The 13,265-nt window shown below is 37.7% G+C and overlaps 1 protein-coding gene across 2 annotated transcripts in view; it reads right to left on the minus strand.

Annotated features, from left to right (window-relative positions):
• TFAP2D (transcription factor AP-2 delta) overlaps positions 1-13,265 on the minus strand; it is a gene marked incomplete at its 5' end in the record, with an annotated part of 60,078 nt that overhangs the window by 29,872 nt on the left and 16,941 nt on the right. The gene's annotated exons all lie outside the window — the stretch shown is intronic.

Genomic DNA, 13,265 nt, shown 5'->3' on the forward strand with positions numbered 1-13,265 from the left:
CTTTATAATTTATATTGCACCTATAAGTAATATCTATAATCTGTACATGTTTGTTGACATAGTTGACATTATATATAATACAAGCTATTGTCTTACAAGTATCAAATAAGTGTTAGAGATAAAATGTTTCACGTAAGTTCAAAGGAGGTGAAGGTGATCTAACAGCCACCAGGTCAATCAAATGTTGCCATGAATAATTTTAAAGTCAGGCTTGATGTCCAAATCATATGATGTTGTATGGTGATTAGCCAAAGTAACCGTCTAAGATGTAATGGATTTAATTCTGCTTTATACTCATAGAATTACACAGTAGTGGATAATTTAATACCAGAAAGAAGTAAAAATGGTTAATATTATTATAGAGTAGGAATAGTGTATAGTTATACAAAGTAAATATACAAAATAGGCTAGTTAATATTAATGAAACTTTCATATATTTTGCTCAGTAAATATATTCATTTTCTCTGGAAATGAGAAATAATAATTTTTCAGGTTGGGAAACTCATTTATAATTAAGTACAAAGAAAATTACCAGTAATAGAAAACAGGAAAACATTTTAGGATAATATAGAACTGAGAAAATATAATCCTAAGAGTAATTTTATTTTAAATTATTTTTGGACACCTTGCCTTTATTACAACTAAAAATGCTACAGGGGAAAACAGTAAATAAATTCATAAGAATTTTTTCAAACATTTTAATTATAAAAAAATTTCAAACATATTGCAAAGTTGAAAGACTTTGACAGTGAATTGCCATATGTCCACCCTTAATATTTTACTTGCTTTATCAATATCTACTCACCTTTCTTTACCTCTACTCATTCATCAATCCATATTATTTTTGATACATTCCAGAGTAAATTATAAACCTCAGTATACATCTCCCTAAAGACTTCAGCATTATGTAATTAAATCGGTTCAATATTTGTTTATAGTCTTTTCCTAAAAGCTTTTATGTCAAAAGTTTTCCCTGATGTATATTAATGAGGAACAAGGCTAAAAACTATTGAATGTTGGTTTATTTCTATGATTTATACCTATTGAGTAAAGAGAAAGTGGTGGGGGTTCTTTCCTGTTTATTTGACAGAAAAGTACATTTATATGCAGATTAGTTAATATCCTGATATGAAGTTTCAATGTGTACAAATAGTAAACAAGCATTAAAATTAGATTCATATGTATGCAAGTGTGTTTAATTTTTATTTATGTTACCAATAGACACTAATGTTGTCATTCATTCTTTTTATCCATTCAATGAGTGTTTAACAACTTTAAAAAATTTATTATTTCTGCAATGTGAGAAGTCCTGTTGTAGGTCTTGGAAGAGTCTAGTTCAATACATAGTATAAATATTACCATGAGGTAAACATGTTAGATCAGACAATGTTTGGTGAACTATGCCATCATGATCCCCCGCCCTACCCTCTGTATTCTGTTTCAACGCAGCTGCAACATATAAATCTTAGTTAAGATTTTTATATTCATGTGCTAGAAAACATCATTCTCTTTCCTCCATTTTAAATAGAAAGGTTTCATAACTAAATGGGAAGGGCCTCTATACTGATTAGTCTGGGTAGTGCTAGTTATTGAAGGGCCGCAGTTTTGAATAACACTGCAATGTATAAGCCATATTTTTAAAGTGCTTAATACAGCAGTTTATCACCCTAATCAATTAGGGGAGGAAATGTGTTCATATTTGGCCAAAAAAAATAGCACAAAGATATTTTCTTAAAAGGATGTTATAATGGCATATAGTATAGTCACTTTTGCCCATTTTAAGCAAAGCTCTCACCGTGTGGTTGCTTTAAAAACAGTTTGACTGGAACAGCTGCTATTTACATTTACCCTGACAGCCAGATCCTTCCTTCCTTAGTTCTGTTTACTGATTCCTCCTGCTTGTGATGTAACATTGTTACTGGATGTACAGTGATGCTACATCAAAAGAGGTGGCAAGTGAAGACACTCTGCTATGTAGTTAAAATGTGTACATCATGCCACCAAAGCTTTGTGTGTTGAGGACCCAAGAATGAATGAGGAAGTGGATCTGTGAATTAAAATACACATGATACTCAGTAAGTATGACAAATCTATAGTTAAATGCTGTACAGCAGATATATTAGAGTCAACAGGTTTTAAAAAAATAGAAATGTCAGGATCACAAAAGCGTATGAATAAATTGCTAGGTTATTTGACTGGTTTGTGAAAATAAAGATCTACAAGCATCTCTGTCTCTGTGGTGGATCAAAACGCCCACATGGGCCCAGCTGGCGTGGCTCAGTGGATGAGCCTCGACCTAAGAACCAGGAGGTCACAGTCAGGTCACTTGCCCGGGTTGTGGGCTCAATCCCCAGTAGGGGGCATGCAGGAGGCAGCTGACAGATGATTCTCTCTCATCATTGATGTTTCTATCACTCTCTCCCTTTCCCTTTCTCTCTCTGAAATAAATTAAAAAGAAAACAAAATAAAAAACACCCACATAGACAACAAGCAAGTACAGTAACTTATGGTGAAAAGTGTGGTCCATAAAGGGCCCAAAACATTTTCCTGTTTACCCCCATACGCATTCACAAGTACAGTTGCCCCCACCTTATTTCTGTGTGAGACAAGGAGGAATGTCCTCTTTCTTCTTCTATTTTTTTTCCAGAACAGATTTAAGCTATTCCTTTATTTTAGTGCACTGTGCCACTTGACAACCAGTCTCCCACTCCCTCTTTACTTACACAACTGAACACTATACTAACTTTAGCAAGGACACCCATTATATTTCATGTCATTCCAAGAACATTTTAGAAGGAGGATACATTTCAGGAGGATGTTTTGGGGACTGGTGTTAATGCTTAGACAGGAGTATTCTAAGTGCAAGGCTTTAGGCTCTATGTGGTTACACCACCACTTCTAAAAAAGTGGAAACCACGAAGGAATATTCAACGTTTCAATAAAAACAGCACCACTTGATGGCATGTATTGAGTAACTCTCTCAAAAAGCCGGCACAAGTAAAATTACAGAATAGGGAAGAACATAAGAAGAGGGTTTGCTCCCTGGTTTCAGGGCACTCATATTTCCCACTCACAAACAAAAAGTGAAAAACGAAAGAAAAGAATTAAATGGAAATAATTGATGCCTCCTGGAAATAGAAAGTTAATGGGAAAATGTTTTCTAAGGAAAGCTGATTGCTCATTTTGTTGAGATTCTTGGTTCCCACAGTATTTTACCAGAAGTAGGTCTAAACGCATTTTTAACAAAAAGGAAATACACCTGATTTTCAATGTTTTATATGGTCATTCAGGCTTATTCCTTCTTTTAAAATTATTGTATTTTAGGGGAAAGTGTACTTTAGGCAACTAAATATCAATATCTGAAATTAATTTGTACTAAAGGACATTTCTACATTGTTATTCACTAGATAATTCTTACCAACGATCACTATAAATATTACCTTAAAAACAATTTGGGTTTAACTTAGTATTGCACTACCCAATGTTATTAACTAAAAGGAAAAATTCATATGTGTTCAATCCCAGTCACATATTTATGATTTTAGTTTTATTTACATGTACTGGGCAAGAGCACAATTAAGTCTACCTTTGGGATTATTCAAGAAAGTACCTATTAAAAAGCAAATCTGAGAATATGTTTAAACCTGGATATTACATTAAATAAATTATCTTAAGCCCTGTCCGGTTAGCTAAGTGGTCAGGGCATTGACCTTGGACCAAAGGGTCACAGGTTTGATTCCTGGTCAAGGGAACATACTTCAGTTGCAGGTTCAATCCCCAGCCCCAGCTCAGGTATGTGTGGGAGGCAACAAATTGCTGTGTCTTTCTCATGTCAATGTTTCTCTCTCTCTTTCTCCCCCTCCACCTGCCCTTCCACTCTCTCTAAAAATCAATGGAGAAAATATCCTCAGGTGAGGATTAAAACAAAAAAATAAATTATCTTATGATATCCAGCTACAGTGAACCCTAGAGCTGCAAGACAAAGTTAATATATATGTTATAGGTTTCCCCAAAGTATTCTGAAAGCAATGTACTCTACAACACTATATATCATACAGTATAAAATATAGACAGGTGCCTTATTATGTAGTAGTTTCCCTTGCTTAATGATGATTTTGTTTAAATGCCAACACTTAATTTTTCAAAGAGATAATTTTGTTCACCATTCCACACTTGGCACAGCATCTAATTCATAATAAGTAGTCAGTAAACATTTGTTCAATGGAAAAGCTTTGAAATATTTTTTGGTTAATTGAAATAATAATCTTGTGAGGCACCCTTTCCAAAGCATATAGTGAAAAGGTAGAGCAAAATAGAATTGCTACAAAGAGCAAAATATATAGCAAACCCATACAAATAGAGTACATTGTTTTATTAGTAGAGCCACTTAATAGATTATAGTTGAAGGCAGTGTTTTTCAATCTTTGCTACTTCATAAACCTGAGAGTTTATGGTTTATGTGTCCTTTTTAAAAATATATTTTTATTGAGGCAGGGAGAGGGAGAGAGAGATAGAAATATCAATGATAAGAGAGAATCATTGATTGGCAGTCTTCCACATGCCCCACACTGGGGATTGAGCCCGCAACCCAGACATATGCCCTGAGCAGGAATTGAACCATGACCTCCTTGTTCATAGGTCAATATTCAACCATTGAGCCACTGAGCCACTCTGGCTGGGCTGTGTGTCTTTTTTTCTTAAGTCAGGGTTCTACCCCATATAAGTTAATCTCTGGAGTCGGGGCATCTGCATTTTTTAAAAGCTCCTGCAATAATCGCAAGCCAGTATTGAGAACCACTGCCCTAAGGGCAAGTATTATGTAGGAATTGGCTATAGTCTCCCCCAAATACAAGGAATCCGTGGCTTATTCCATGGGAAGGCAGTCATTACAGAGCTAATATTAAACTGTCCATGCCTATATCTGGGCTTTTGCATGGGAAGTTCTGCCTTATTATTTGGCTAATATATAGTATAAACTCTAGAAACAAAAAAGAACACGTGATGGTAGAAGTGGAGATAGCAATATTAGGGAAATAAAGCCATCAGTCTATTGAAAAAGTATATTTGTGTAGGAAAATTTTGTGTAAGATAAAGTTTGCTTTTCATACTAGTGAGGAAAAACAGATTATCAACACCCAGTGTTGAGACATACTAAATCTTTGATCTATCTAGACTTTGTTTTGTTGTTGGATGTATGGTATAGATCCAATTTTATTTTCTTTTCCCCCATATGGCCACCCAGTTGTCGCAACACTGGGTGTTGAAAATGCATTTTTTTCCTCACTAGTATGAAAAGTAAAAAAAGAACCACAAAGTAATTAGAAGATAACATGGGATTTAAAAAAGGCCTTTTAAAGCATGATAATAAAAACTAAAAGCCATGGAATGAAATAGATGAGAAATATGATTATATTAACATCAAAAAGTTCTGCAGTACATAGACATAAACAAATCAAACAAACAAACCAAACAGACAAACAGCAAACAGATAAACCAAAGCCAGGAGGAGAGACTTTACAACTCATATCAGAGGCATACAGCCAATTTTTCTGATATATAATGAGTATTTATGCATCAATGAGGAAAATATACAAAAGCACTCCATAAGGATAAAGTAAATGAACATATAGAAAAGCACATAAAATTTTCCTAAGAATATACTCAACTCATCTTCCTTCATAATATAGGTAGCCTTTTTTTATAATCAATCAAATTAGCAAAGATTAAAAAATTGACAGTACCCTGCTTGGATTATAATAGAGGGAAGTACTATCATATCAATACTTCTTACCCCCATTGCTGATGGGATTCTAAATTTAAAACCACTATGGAGAACAACCATCTATAAGCTTCTGAAATTACAAATGTAAATATCTTTTAGCCCTGTAACACATCCCTAAGAATTTATTGAATAGATGTGCTTGCGTATCTGCAGAATTATTTACATGTAAATGTGAAGTTACTCATTGTACAGCACTATTTGTAATAGCTGAAGATTAAAAACACCTATATGAAATTCAGTAGGGCACTTGTTAAATAAATTACAATGCACTCAAACAATGGAATACCATGAGTGTTTTAAAGAATGGACAACTTGTTGGCCTAACCGGTTTGGCTCAGTGGATAGAGCATCAACCTGCAGACTCAAGGGTCCCAGGTTCGATTCTGGTCAAGGGCACATGCCCAGGTTGCAGGCTCAATCCCTAGTGGGGAGCGTGCAGGAGGTAGCCAATGGTTCTCCCTCATCATTGATGTTTCTATCTCTCTCTCCCTCTTCCTTCCTCCTTGAAATTAATAAAAAATATATTAAAAAAAAAAAGAATGGACAATTTGTAATCACTGAAAAAAAAAAAAAAGAACACTTAAATAAGATGAGAGCCCTAACTGGTTTGGCTCAGTGGATAGAATGTCGGCCTGCAGACTGAAGGGTCCCAGGTTCGATTCTGGTCAAGGGCATGTACCTTGGTTGCAGGCACATCCCAGTCGGGGGTGTGCAGGAGGCAGCTGATCGATGTTTCTCTCTCATCAATGTTTCTAACTCTCTATCCCTCTCCCTTTCTCTGTAAAAAAATCAATAAAATATATTTTTTTAAAAAGATAAGATGAGAAAAAAACTCAACAAGCAGAAAGTGTGTATAGAAAAAACCCATGCTTACACACATATGTCATTGGAAAGGAATAGAGAAACCGAAGACATTTGTTTTTTTCCAGGAGGGGAACTGAATGATTGAGGAACAAAGAAAAAAGGAGATAACTCACTATATATTCTTTTGCAACTTTTGTATTTTTTACCATTTGTATAAATTATCTATTTGAAATTATATGAATTCAAAGCAAACTTACTCTCTGGCCCTGTTCTTACATTTAATTCTAAACTCAAACATCTGTTGTAAATTAAAACATGAGCAATTCCAATACATCCACTGCTGCTCAGTAGGAGTTAGACAGCAATAATAATAATTGCATTTTTATTAGAACACATAGACATGTTGATAAATGTGAATATTGGGAGAAAAGCAGAATGGAGTGCTTGAAAAGCATATTAGTTGAGGCATAAAGTTTGAAAGACAGTAATAGAAAAAAGAAAATGAAATCACAAGGAAAATAATGCAGAGACATGCCTTCAGTGAGCATTACAGTTTACAACAATGTGTAATAAGCTGGACCAAAGGGGGCAAGGGCAGGCCTGAGCCAAATGGGCTTCAACACATTTGCCTTTTCTGCCACAGTCACCATGAGTAGAAGCAGGAATGTAAGGACACTCTGAGCACATAGTCAAACACAAAGTCATATGTGTAGTAGCCTATTTCCTCTGCCTCAACCTCTTCCCCCTAAAAATGAATGAAATCATAGATGCGGGTAATATTAGAAAGTAAGTAAATGATTTAAGATAATCTAAGAAGGTGTCTATTTGTTCATAATATTGTATGATACAATCTCTGTTTCATTGTGATCAATTATTGAAAATTCTGATAAATACTAGTTCTTACTAATACCATTTATCAAAGCAGAGTCTCTCAGATAGGGACTATTCTATAACTTAGAATAAGAAATTTACAGCTCAGCTGGCATGGGTAGGTGGTTGAGCATCGACCTATGAACCAGGAGGTCACGGTTTGATTCATGGTCAGGGCACATGCCCAGGTTACGAGCTCGATCCTCAGTGGGGGCCATGCAGGAGGCAGCCGATCAATGATTCTCTCTTATCATTGATGTTTCTATCTCTCCCTCCCTCTCCTTTCCTCTCTGAAATCAATAAAAATATATTAAAAACAAGAAAAAGAAATTTACAGATGAAACAATACCCATTGGCCTGGAAAAAAAAAAGCCATTTTCTGAGACCTTGAAATGAATGTGTAACACAGGCTTTACTAGCATTACTTTATTGAGCCCAATTCCATTGACAGCTGTGAAATGCACAGCCCAATGCTTGAGCGTTTGTGTGCCAATGGGAACACCAGTGACCCTCATTATTGAGGTGTTCCAGGGGATTGTCTGACTAAACAAGCACCAATTAGAGTTATTATGACAAAGAGTCAATTTATTATCCTTTTTATATCATGTATAGTTTTAGAAGGAAGCTGAAAATCTTTATCCCAAAGGAAGGACAATGTGGGAATGTGATGTCTGGAATGGGTAGTGGAGGAGTTATTTGGGGCTGATAGTCCATTCATACCTATAATTGCCATGAGTCCCTGGAAACTAGCCTTAAGCTCCACAGTCCATTAAACACCCATTGTGGTACCTATATAAAGGCAATGAGACTATCAGCTTTGTTCTCAATCCCATGAGAGGAGCAACTGATGGTAAGCATGCCCATCAAAATTCTTGGCAAAAGAATGTTAGTGTTTGAATCCTAGAAGCCTCAAGCACTGAACAATACCTCTTCTTAAAGTAAAAAGCCATGAGCTAATCACATATCAAGCAAATGTGATGTACCTCCACTTGCTATTACCTCTTCTATGGGAAAGAATTCATTGTCAAGTTGGTTGTTCTTTTCCATTGTTTCCTGGCAATGCAATTGCATAGGCTCAGTATTAAAGAAAACAGGGAAATAGCACCAAGTGATAGCATTCCTTTCTCTTACCCTTAGTTGGTTTGTTTGGACTAGAAAAAAAGGGATTGTAGGGTAATCTTATAACTGACTGAATGAATGACTAAATGGACACCCTATTGAAACTACAAGAGACACTGTTGATAATCAGAAAAGAGGAACAAACCAAGATGTAATGTCATCCTAAATTCGGACGACTAAGTAGTGTCAGAGGGTTCAAGTGATGACCTGCAGGGATCAGGCCGAAACCGGCTCTCCAACATTCCCCGAGGGATCCCAGATTGCGAGAGGACGCAGACCAGGCGGAGGGACCCCACCAGTGCACGAATCTGTGCACCAGGCCTTTAGTAGATTTATAAGAAAGCTGATGGACCTTTTTTTTTTAATTTAATAAATCTTTATTGTTCAGATTATTACAATTGTTCCTCTTTTTTTCCCCCCATAGCTCCCCTCCACCCGGTTCCCACCCCACCCTCTGCCCTTACCTCTCCCCCACTGTCCTCATCCACAATTGTAGGATTTTTGTCCAGTCTCTTCCCGCACCCCCCTTTCCCCCTGAGAATTATCAGTCCACTCCCTTTCTATGACCCTGATTCTATTATATTCACCAGTTTATTTTGTTCATCAGATTTTTTTATTCATTTGATTTTTAGATTCACTTGTTGATAGATATGTATTTGTTGTTCATAATTTTTATCTTTACCTTTTTCTTCTTCTTCCTCTTCTTTAAGAATACCTTTCAGCATTTCATATAATACTGGTTTGGCGGTGATGAACTCCTTTAGCTTTTTCTTATCTGTGAAGCTCTTTATCTGACCTTCAATTCTGAATGATAGCTTTGCTGGGTAAAGTAATCTTGGTTGTAGGTTCTTGCTATTCATCACTTTGAGTATTTCTTGCCACTCCCGTCTGGCCTGCATAGTTTCTGTTGAGAAATCAGCTGACAATCGTATGGGTGCTCCCTTGTAGGTAATTAACTGTTTTTCTCTTGCTGCTTTTAATATTCTCTCTTTGTCTTTTGCTCTTGGCATTTTAATTATGATGTGTCTCGGTGTGGTCCTCTTTGGGTTCCTTTTGTTTGGAGTTCTGTGTGCTTCCTGGACTTGTAAGTCTATTTCTTTCACCAGGTGGGGGAAGTTTTTGGTCATTATTTCTTCCAATAGGTTTTCAGTATCTTGCTCTTTTTCTTCTTCTGGCACCCCCATAATTCGGATGTTGGTACGCTTGAGGTTGTCCCAGAGGCTCCTTACACTATCTTCAAATTTTTGGATTCTTTTTTCTTTTTGCTTTTCTGGTTGAGTGTTTTTTGCTTCTTTGTATTTCAAATCTTTGACTTGATTCTTGCGGTCCTCTAGTCTGCTGTTAGGTCTCTGTATAATATTTTTTATTTCAGTCAGTGTATGTTTAATTTCTAGTTGGTCCTTTTTCATATCCTCTAGGGTCTCGCTAAATTTATTGGCCTTTTCTAGGAAATTCTTGAAAAACCTTATAACCGTGGTTTTGAACTCTATATCCAGTCGTTTGCTTTCCTTCATTTCTTTCATTTGTGATCTGTTTCTTTGTCTCCACATTTTCATTGCTTCCCTGAGTTGGTAGAGTAGCTTTGTGTGCTAGGTGTACTATAGGGCCCAGTGGCTCAGCCTCCCCAGTTACCTGAGGTGGACACTCTTGGTGTATCCCTTTGTGGACTGTGTGCACAGCCTTGTTGTAGTTAAGTCTTGATTGTTGTTGGTATCACTGGGAGGAATTGACCTCCAGGCCAATTGGCTGTGAGGATCAGCTGTGTCTATGCTGGGAGAACTTCTGTGCTGGAGACACCCTTATGAGACAAGACTTGCAAAATTGCAAAAGCCTCTGTGCTCAGCTTGCATGGGGCAGAGACTCAGGGTGGAGCAGACAGCTTTGGCTTCCCATCAGCCCTGCCCTAAGAGGCCCCCGGGTCTCAGTGTTCCTTGGTAATCACTGCAAGCACCTCTGAGAGAAAGCCACCCTCGAGTTTCGCCTGCTGCCAGACAGTCCAGTTTCTCCCAGAATGAGTCTGGGTTCCCAGAGTCTCGCCCAGAACTGGAGTTCAGCGCAGTCAGGAGCTTCCGTCTCCCTCCCGCTTGAGAAAGCTAGCCGTGCACTCAGCAGTCAGTCCTCTCCGCACACGCATGCCTCCGGACTTCTGCCTTCTGCCGCTCCCCTGAGTCTCAGTGTGCTTTCTCTTTTCCTAACACTCCATATTCCCCCCGAATGAGTGTGGGTTCCCAGAGTCTCGCCCGGAACTGGAGTTCACCGCAGTTGGGGACTTCCGTCTCCCTCCCACTTGAGAAAGCTAGCCATGCACTCAGCTGACAGTCCTCTCCGCGCTTGTGTCTCCCTACCTCAGCCTTTTGCAGCTCCTCTGAGTCTCAATATGCTTTTCTCTTTCCTTCTAGTTGTAGAATTTCCGCTCAGCCAGCTTTCCTGTGGTTCTGGATGATGTCCGTTTTGTCTTTTAGTTGTAGTTTTGAAATTGTTGTGCAAGGCAGCAGTTTAGGTGTTTACCTATGCTGCCATCTTGGTTTCTCCTCCTGATGGACCATTTTTGATGAATAGAAATCTCGATTTTTAAATTTTGGGGGCAAAAAAAAATCTAAACTGTTGCTGGCTTTTACAAAAATGTTTGCTCGAAGAAGAAAAATATTACCCAGAGACATGATTAATTCAAAGCTTTATATTCACACCAGCTGGTAAACATGGCGAGGTTTTAATTTACCACGTAACACTGCACAAGCAAAACAAACCTGAGATAATAGAATCAGACCCATGTTAGCACAGAAGTCACAAAAGTACTGAAGATAAGCACCAACTGTTTCAATATCCCAAGAGATTGATAAATGGGAGTTGGGTCACCATTATTCTGTATGCAGCTGGCATCACCCAAAGGATTCCAAGGACTTTGAGCCTAACGCAGCACATGGCATCTTTTTTTTTTAATCTCCTTATTGATTAAGGTGTTACATATGTGTCCTTATTCCCCCATTACCCCCTCATCCCCCCCACTCATGTCCTCACCCCCCTGTTGTCTGTGTCTATTGGCAGCACATGGCATCTTGCTGGCTGGAAAAAAACCATCAGTTGTCACCACTAGCCCAATTAACCCTATTTTAATTTAGGTGGAATGTCCTTGTTCTTCAAATGTAAAGCTCTCTTCATGTTCTAAATTTTGTTTTTTTAAACTGTGGGTCGTGACCCAAGATTCAACAGTCTTTAAATAAATTTAGTGGGATTACAATCAGCATTTAACAAGAAAGCCAATAAATGGAATAGAATAAAAATATCAGAAAATATAGCACTTAAACCTCAGAGGGAAGGTAGGGGAGAGTGGGAGTAAGGGGGGAGATCAACCAAAGGACTTGTATGCATGCATATAAGACTAACCAATGGACACAGACACCAGGGGGGGAGGTGATGGCATGAGTGGGGGTGGGGTGGGGTGGGGGGCTATGGGGCGATAAGGACACATATGTAATACCTTAATCAATAAAGAAAAAAAAAGATGCAAAAAAATTCTGCTTCCCTGCAATTGTCAACAGTTTGGCTCAAATAAGCTCACAAAAATTAAAAAAATAAAATATAGCACTTAGTGATGAAACTTAAAACGTGTGTGTGTGTGTGTGTGTGTGTGTGTGTGTGTGTGTGTGTAGTGTGCATTTGAGGATCATAATGTAATATGTGGGTAGTTGAGGAAGGGAAAAGGTCCCTTTGCCCCTAACTCTCTTTTCCTCGGTTCCATCCAAGTGCCTGGAATTCAACAACAACAAAAAAGATATATTTCTCTACACCATTAATATTTTGGGGACTTCAAATGTACCTAATTAAATTGAGTTGTATCTGGGAAGAATAAAATCTTAAGTTTCATCAGCAAAGGTTGATGTGACTCCTCTGTAAGCAGAGACCAAATGGGTAGAACACAAGTTAGGCACTTTTGTGATAGGAGAGGCAGCTGAAAGAGTAGATGGCAAGACCTCGAGATCATCCTAGGATCTCACATATTTAACCTGCATCCTCTCTGTTATCATCGACTGAGGACTCGCACACAGGATACTCCAGTGCTTTTGGCTACTATAAAAATCAATAAGAAGAATTGTGAATATACCCTTTTATGGCTCTTCAGTTTGTACTGCCCAGTATATTCACAGACACCATGGAGAAAAGTCTTCCCTAAGGCCTTTACTTTTCACATCATTTACAAATTTCATGAGAATTCATAGTCAGTCCATCCTACTTGGTGGAAAGGATCCTGGGAAACAGAGCAATGACCCTTAAACCTCATTATAAATCAGAATCACTGGGGGTGTTTTTAAAAAATATAGATGCCTGGGCCATAACCTCAGAGAATTTCAATTGATTAAGGGGTGGGATCCAAGCATTTTAAATAAACTTCTCAGCCAATTCTACTGCAGAGTTGGGTGTAAGAACCAATCAAGTCCCACTATCCATGTGATTCCTATTACATCATGAACAATTGTTGTGTTAAATAGCTATAATTTTAATAATGGTGTCACTTAAATTGAGCAGAAACGTCTCCTTTTAGAATCAACGTATTAGTCATTTTTTTCTACTTTGCCCTTCTCCCCAGGCCCCCAACCCATATGAGTGGATGACTGGTCACCTCCTTGTACCATATGTCATCTTTCAGTATCAACTCACTTAAGCAAACACAGCACAGCTAGAGACTATAGTA

Source organism: Plecotus auritus, assembly GCF_963455305.1.
Source record: "Plecotus auritus genome assembly, chromosome: 4".
Taxonomy (NCBI): Eukaryota; Metazoa; Chordata; class Mammalia; order Chiroptera; family Vespertilionidae; genus Plecotus; species Plecotus auritus.